Genomic DNA, 8,600 nt, shown 5'->3' with positions numbered 1-8,600 from the left:
AGTCACCTGGGCAGAGTCCAGCGAGCCTGATGCTCAGGCCACACTCAGAGTATAACTCAGAACCTTGGGGGGCAGCCACCCGGTTTGCAGCATTTTATAAGCTCCCCAGGTAGTTCCAGGAAGCCCTGGAGAAGCACTGAACAGGAAGCCTTTGCATTTGAGGACGTCGGGCACAGCTGTGAGCAGATGCTGTACTGAAGATGGGGTGATGAAGTCTACATACTGAATGAAGCCTAGTTGACTCCCCAAAAGTGTTTGGTAGCCGGGTTTGTTGTAATGCATCTCCTCGATCCCAGTGGAGGGCCCTGGTTCAGAGGTTGGAGCTTCGGCCTGCACACGGAAGTATCTCGGGTCTGATTCCGGTCAAGGGCGCGTACCTGGGTTGCAGGTTTGATCCCCAGCCCCGGCAGGGCATGTGCAGGAGGCAGCCAGTCGATGTGTCTCTCTCACGTCGATGTTTCTCTCCCTCTCTCCCCTCTCTCTCTCACTCCCCCTGCTCCCCTCCTTTCCACTCTCTCTGAAAATCAATGGAAAAAATATCCTCCAGTGAGGATTAAAAAAAAAAAATCTGCCCTAACCGGTTTGCCTCAGTAGATAGAGTGCTGGCCCACAGACTGAAGAGTCCCGGGTCTGATTCCAGTCAAGGGCATGTACCTTGGCTGTGGGCTCGATCCCCAGTAGGGAGCGAGGAGGAGACAGCTGATCGGTGTGTCTCTCTCATCTATGTTTCTAACTCTCTATCCCCCTCCCTTCCTCTCTGTAAAAAATCAATAAAAATAGTTTTTAAAAAATATCTGGGGACACTAGTCCAAGGAAAATGCTTAGAAGGTATTGGCAGCTGGGGATCCCCAGTAACATAAGCCTACAAGGGAATCCACTTGACACGCCTTGCACACAGCTGATAATGCAAGGAGCATAAGCAAACCTTTAAAAGACTATCATATCGCTACAAACCCCATCATAACCATGAGAAAAGAAAAGAATGTTATTAAAAAGGGAACAAGGAAACAAAAAAGAATTCTGAGAAACTAAACATGCTACCAGAAAGAAAAGTTGGAAAATGTTGAAGAAACCATACAACAAAAGTCATGGAAAATAGGTGAAAAGGGCTAAGAAAATTAGAGGATCAGCCTAGGAGACCTAACATTTACATAATAAGTTGCAGGGAAAGAACCTAAATGGAGGACATTATCCCACAATGAAAGGGTGTTTTCTGGAGCTGAGAGACACAAGTTTCCAGATTGAAAGGGCTCACACAGCACTCAGCAGAATAAATTTAAAAGACTCACACCAATGCACAGCACTTGTTTTTTAAATACACCCAGCATAAAAGGAAGTTCACAAAAGTTGCCTGGGAGAGGGGGAAAAAATCACGTCTAAATGGATTAGGAGTCCGATGGCTTTGAACTCCTCTCAGCAACACCAGAAACGCCTCTGATAACTCTCACCCTGAAGCTGTGCGCCCAGCCACACCACTTCTCATCTTCCAGGCTGCCCAAAAACATACCTCTTATGCAGCTTCCTCAAGAATTTCCTCCAGCCAAAACGAGGAAACAAAACCAGTAAGAGAAAGAGACACAGGATGGAAGACGCAAAGGCCTGGTGCAGGAAAGGGCGGGGAAGGTCCGGGTGCCAGCAAAAAGCTGAGAGCTCCCCCCTGCACGCAGGCCCAGAGGACAGCCACTTCCTGTGGGAATAGGTAGAAAGAAGGTTCTAGGAGGGTTATTGAAAGAAAACAAGTAAAACTGAAGAAACACTGATTTATTTGAATATACTGAGAGGAGGTTTGCATTTTCAGTAATCTATAGGAAACACTTTTTACAATGAGCCAGTTATCAATTCCAGGAAAAACAAAATTTTACAAGAAAGGAATCCTAATATATCAAGTGACTTAATTCTGAAAATATATACATCGACATGAAAATGTATACACCATTTCAAGGTAGCCCAAATGATAAGCCTTATTTGGAGGATGGATAGGATATATACATATGTGGGGGTGGGGAGAAGGAGGTGCTAAAATCAGTAATAACTAATACTTGAGGCTGAAAAATCAAGAAATAAAGAATATGCTTTTTATATATCACAAGTGTGCATGTGTGTGTTCGTAAACAAAGAACTAGCAGAGTTGAAATTGATTTTCTCTGAAAAATTTGGAGTCAGCCTGCAATGGGTAGGGCAGGAGACGCAAGTTTTCAATCTTGAAGAAATGTATGACTTTTTAAATTATGTATAGCTTTGCTAGAAATAAAAACATAAAATATATAGCCTGAAACTGAGAATGTGTATTATGATCTGGACAAACTTAATGAAGACACAATCACAGGCAGAGCCTGCCGGGTGCCGAGGTGGGAGGGTGAGTTGGGTTGCTGTTGGGCTTCCTACAGGGGCTGTAACTGCCTGAACGCAAGGGAACTTTGTTTTATTGGCACTTTCATTTCCAGTGACATTTAACTTTTTCAAATGTTAATTAACCTTTTGTGTTTTTGTGTAAACGTTGAGTTTGTAATCTAAAAAAATGTTAGAGGGGAAAAAAATGCTTTTTAAAAGAACTAACTGCAGCTTCTTCTGCCCTCTAATGGCATAATTCATCACAGAGGGATTGTTTCTTGGTTCAGAAAAAAATACCCTACTGATTAATTTCAGTTTAAAAGTTAAAGAACCTAGCCCAATCGGCTTGGCTCAGTGGTTGAGCATTGACCTATGAACTAGGAGGTCACAGTTTAATTCCTGGTCAGGGCACATGCCTAGGTTGCAGGCTTGATCCCCAGTGTGGGGCATGTAGGAAGCAGCCGATCAATGTTTCTCTCTTCTCTCTTCTCTCTTCTCTCTTCTCTCTTCCCTCTCCTCTCCTCTCTCTCTCTCTCTCTCTCTCTCTCTCTCTCTCTCTCTCTCTCTCTCTCTCTCTCCCCCCTCCCTTCCTGTCTCTCTGAGATCAATAAAAACATATTTTAAAACAACCTGGAGGGATATCTTGGCTGCAGAGGTCCGCCAGGGGAAATGAGGGGTCCCAGTCCCACACCAGGCCCCGCAGCCCAGGGTCCCAGTGCTAGAAAGAGAAGTCCCCATAGCTTCCGGCTGTGAAAACCAGCAGGGATTGTGGCTGAGTGAGGAGGGCAGCTGGAGTCCCAGGTGTTCCTCTTAAAGGGTCCATGCATGGACTTACTCAGACTCACTTTCTCTGAGCTCCAGCGCTGGATCAGCACATCAGGGACATATGGGGAGGAACAGAATTGTCTGAAATGTTAAGAGAGACCACTGTTCCTTTGCTGAGCCCTCCCCACTGCAGGTGCAGGCGAGTGTCATATCCGAGTCTCCATCAACCTGGATAACAATGTTCTACCCACCCTCCCCACCCAACTTGCAGACCCACCCAAGCTGCTTCCACTGGCTTTTCCATACAAATTATCTGTCTTGGCTCATGTTGCAAACTTTCCTAAAATCTCTCAGAGGTTCACAAACCCAAAGAGGCAGCATATGATCTCAGGGTGCCCCCTACCTCTTGCTAAGTGGCCCCAGGCTCTGTAGCTGGCCTTGGTTTACAGTCTGGCCTCTCCCAGGCACCTTAATGCCCAGCACAAGTAGCAACCATATTCAGATCGCTTTGTAGCTGTGCCAGGTGGCCCCAGGCAAGGTACAGGTGGTGGCTGACCCTGGCCTATACTTCCCAGGAGGCCCCAGAGCCAACGCACCCAGTGGCCAGCTTCAGACCAAACCAGAGCACCACCCAACTATCTCCATGAGCAACACACTTAAAGGGAAGACTCACTGGGAAAAAAAACTCACTGAAGTGAGTCCTGCTCCATGGGGTTGGCCCCCACAGAGCAGCTCCTCCACTTTAGTTGTGGCCAGACCTCAAATGGCCCATTGGCCTGGGAGCCAATCCCCCCCCCACTGACCTGCCAACAGCAAAAAAGGCTCAACTAACAATAGGAAGGTGCACACAGCCCCCATGGGAGGCACACCTGGAGCACCTAGAGCGAGTGGGAAGGCTGTGCCACTAGGTCTTATAGGACAGATACTATTTAAGGCCATCCTAAAAAACTGGGAGACATAGCAGATATATCTAATACACAGAAACAAACACAGGGAGGCAGCCAAAATGGGGAGACAAATATGTCCAAAAGAAAGAACAGGAGAAATCTCCAGAAAGAACTAAATGAAATGTAGGCAAGCAAACTACCAGATGCAGAGTTCAAAACAATGGTTATAAGGATACAGAAGGAACTTAGTGAGAACTTCAACAGCATAAAAAGGACATAGAAACCATTAAAAAACACACACACAAAACAGTCAGAAATGAAGAGTACACTAGAAAGAATCAACAGATTAGATGAAGCAGAGGATTAAGTCAGTGATTTGGAAGACAAGGTAGAAGAAAACACCCAATCAGACCAGCAAAAAAAAAAAAAAAAAAATAGAATAAAAAATAAAGAATGAGGACTGTTTAAGAGACCGCTGGGACAACATCAAGCATAACAACATCCACATCACAGAGGTATCAGAATGAGAAGAGAGTAAGGGATTGTGAAACTATTTGAAAAAATAATGACAGAAAACTTCCTTACCCTGATAAAGGAGAAAGACACACAAGACAGAAAGTGCACAGAATCCCAAACAAGATGAACCCAAAGAGGCCCACATATCATAATTAAAATGGCAAAGGTTAAATGCAAAGAGAAAATTTTAAAAGCAGCAAGAGAAAAGCTACTAGTTATCTACTAGGAAACTCCCATAAGCGTCAGCTGATTTCTCAACAGAAACTTTGCAGGCTAGAAGGATTGGCACAAAATATTCAAAGTGATGGAAAGCAAGGGCCTACAACTGAGACTAATCTACCAAGCAAAGCTATCATTTAGAATGGAAGGACAGATAAAGCTTCCCACACAAGAAAAAGCTAAAGGAGCTCATCACCACCAAACCAATATTACAAGAAGGGTCTTCTTTAAAAAAAAGAAAAAAAAGATGAATAATAAAATGGTAATAAATACATTGTCTATCAACAATTACTTTGAATGCAAATGTATTAAATGTTTCAATCAAAAGATACAGGATAGCTGAATAGAGAAGAAAACAGGACTCTTACGTATGCTGTCAACTAAAGATTTCAGATCGAAAACCACATTCGAACTAAAAGTAAAGGGGTGGAAAAAGATATTTCATGAAAATGGAAATTAAAAATAAAAGCTGGGATAGCGATACCAGATGAAAAAAGACTTTAAAACAAAGGATATAGCAAGAGTCAAAGAAAGAACCAGCAATTCCACTTCTGGATGTTCATTTGAAGAAACCCAAACACTAGATTGAAAAGACATATGTATCCATATGTTCATTGCAGCATTATTTACAATAGTCAAGATATGGAAGCAACTTAAGTGTTCATCAACAGATGAATGGATAAAGAAAAGGTGGCACATATATACAATGGAATATGACCCAGCCATAAAAAAAGAATAAAATCGTGCCATTTGCCTACAATACAAAAGGACCTAGAGCAGTGGTTCTCAACCTGTGGGTCGCAACCCCTTTGGGGGTCGCCTAAGACCATCGGAAAACACATATATAATTACATATTTTTTTTGATTAATCACTATGCTTTAATTATGTTCAATTTGTCACAATGAAATTGGGGGTCACCACAACATGAGGAACTGTATTAAAGGGTCACGGCATTAGGAAGGTTGAGAACCACTGACCAAGAGGATAATGTGCTGAGTGAAATAAGTCAGACTGAGAAAGACAAATGCCAGATGGTTTAACTTACATGTGGAATTTAAAAAACAAGATAAACAAACAAGCAGAATAGAAACAGACTCATAGAGACCATTTTGATGATTGCCAGATGGAAAGGGGTTTTGGAATAGGTGAGAAAGTGAAAGGCCTCTCTGCTTCCTGCTGCTGTGTCGGCGAGGTGGGGGAGCCGAGCTAGCTCGAATACAGACTCTTATGCTTTTGCATCGGACTTGGCTGGCTCCCTGTTGGTCTGTGGGGATCTTGAAATCTGGGCATAACATTTGGGGGCTTGCCGGGATCCCCAACACCATCCAGGGACCCCCCAGTCCGGAGGGCCTGACTGACTGCGGTAGGTGTCTGTGTCGTTGTGTGTTTTGTATCTGTCCTGTGTGAGCTCACTTCTGAAATCTGTATTTGCCCGCAATGATCTTAAGTGGACGCACAGGGGGATCAAGGGCGGGAGGAGTCGGGGGACGCCTCGGCCCTCCATCTGGAGGGGTGTAGTTTTGCTTCTGCGGAGTCAGAAGGTCTGTAGGAACCCCCTCAATCTGAGACAGGCGGGTCGCTCCCGCTGGTTGGTGCGCAGCCACTGGTTGGCGCAGCCATCGTTTTCGGTTTACAGGCGGTTCACTCCCGCTTCGGTTTTTGCTTCCATGGAGTTGGAAGGCTGTTCTTTGGGGCCCTCTTGTTTGTCTGTGTCTGTGTTTTTCTGTTTTCTGTGGACTTACTGGACGGATGTTATGGGACGGACTCAGACTGCTCCTTTGGGTATTGTGATTGATCATTTCAAGGAGATTGGGGGAGGCTGTAGAGCTCCCTCAGGAGTTGGGAAGTTGTTATTGTTTAAACTCTGAATGAATGTCTGGTGAAAGTATGCGAGTGTGGAGGGAGGGGGCCTGCCCTCTCCCCTCCTTTGTGTGGCTTCAGGACTTAGGTCAGGTGGGCATCTGAGTAATGATCTGTGAAAACAGGTCACCCCCTTCCCAAGTAAATGCATCCGGGATTTCTGTGCACGTGTAAAGGGAAAAGGCCAGTTTAAAAACGAGTGCGAATAGTTTTGAGCTGAACTTGACCTTTTGCTGTGTACAGAATAAAAACCCGAGACTGTTTTGGCCTTAAAAATGGCAGAGATGAATCTGACAAAGAAATGTTCGGATTGAATTGGGAAAAATTGTGTTATTGTGGTAACTAAATGCCTTTGCTTATTGGCATTTGGGGTTGCATGACTTGGCAGCCGCCATGTCAGCCGCATGGTTTGCCGCTCCCCTGGGGGCCGCCATCTTGAAACAGCAAAGGCCCCTCCCTCTGACTTAGCCAATCACACAAGGAATGTCTGCTCACTGAGGCAGGATGGGATTTCAGGGGTGGAGCTTTAAGGCGAAGTTTTATGGGGCAGCAAGTGTGCTTGCCTTGCGGATTTATTTTTAAGCTAATCTCTTAAATCTAGAAAACCCTGCTTTCCTTAAACTAAGGACAATTAAAGGTTATGTCAAAGTCTTTAAAAGGGACTGATAGCAGTAATCCAATTTCTAAAGTCAGATAGAAACTGTGGTTTCATACTGATCTTAAAGGGCATATTTTTCCTTTGCCTGGGAGGAACAGTGCAGCTGTCCCAGGGTCGGGAGGGCTCCAGCTAACTTGCAACTCAGTGTTCAGGAGACCCAGGATATGCCTAAGTTTAACCTAGGTTCTAGATAATGTGTTTACCCACAGCTGTGGTTTGGATTGCATGCTGTCTCTGCTTCTGTAAATTGATCTGTCCTTATTGCTTAAATATGTATCCTTGTTGTTAAATTTGAATGTATTGTTAATCTGAGGAATGTTAATTATTTACGTGTCACCTAAAAATTAAGGCTAAAAGTTCTAACTAACTGAAAAGCATGGCTTTGGTGTGATGGAAAGAAAAAGAAATGTTGAATAAATAATAGGCCAGTAAGCTGGAACTGGTGGTGGATTGTGAGAAGGGCTGGACACTGCCTAACTTCTCCTTCCTTGGTACCCCTGAAACATCAGAGGGTACTTCTGGCCTTGATTTTCTTGGTTTTTGGTTTTGGATTTGTTTGTTTGTTTGTGATGAAAACCATTTCTATCTGAATGAGACATAGGTCAAGAATCCTGTCCTGGCATGTGGGAAAGAAAGGCCCCCACATCTGTTCCTGTCAGGCCCCCATCAGGGGACTTGGGTGGTGTTCCTGTTATCTGCTCAAGAGCCCAAGACTGTAAAAATACTTGTTCATTGAAAAGGTGTAAGTATAAATGTTTATTTGATGTTTGTAAACACCTCTGTCTGTTTGTTTGCTGGGAACTTTGATTTGCTATATGACATTCTGTGCTGGGTTGGAATTTTGGAATTCTGGGGTAAATTTAAAAGGTATTTGTGGCTTTTCTAGTCTGATTGGGACATTTAAGGGTGGGGCTCACAGTTCCTCAAGGCAAAGATTTAATGGGCCCTTCCCCCTGCCTGTGCTGAATTAGATAATACAGGCCAGTGTCATTTGGCTTGCTGGTTCAAATGTGCTGAAAGGGTTTGGTACCTGTTGCTGCTAGCAAAGAAGGGGCTGATATCTCCTTCTAGCGCACTCCAGGTAGTAACCAGGGCTATTGGGGCAAATTGGAAATTACATTGTGCTTACAGACCCCAGAGTTCAGGGCAGGTAAAAAGGAACCATGGAAACTGGCGGGGACTGGGTGGCTCTCCTATCATGTTTAGCAGGCCACCCCCTATCATTCCTAACCTTAAAGCTGACTTTCTTGCTGCAAGAACTATCTCTTTCCTTGAGAAGGCTCCAGAGGGCGCACGAGGACATTTGGCTGCGCCTCGGCGCCACCCAGGAGACCGGCCCAACCCCAACTCCTCATCAGCACAG

Source organism: Myotis lucifugus, unplaced genomic scaffold (assembly GCF_000147115.1).
Source record: "Myotis lucifugus unplaced genomic scaffold, Myoluc2.0 scaffold_22, whole genome shotgun sequence".
NCBI lineage: Eukaryota > Metazoa > Chordata > Mammalia > Chiroptera > Vespertilionidae > Myotis > Myotis lucifugus.
This window is presented reverse-complemented; position numbering follows the sequence as displayed.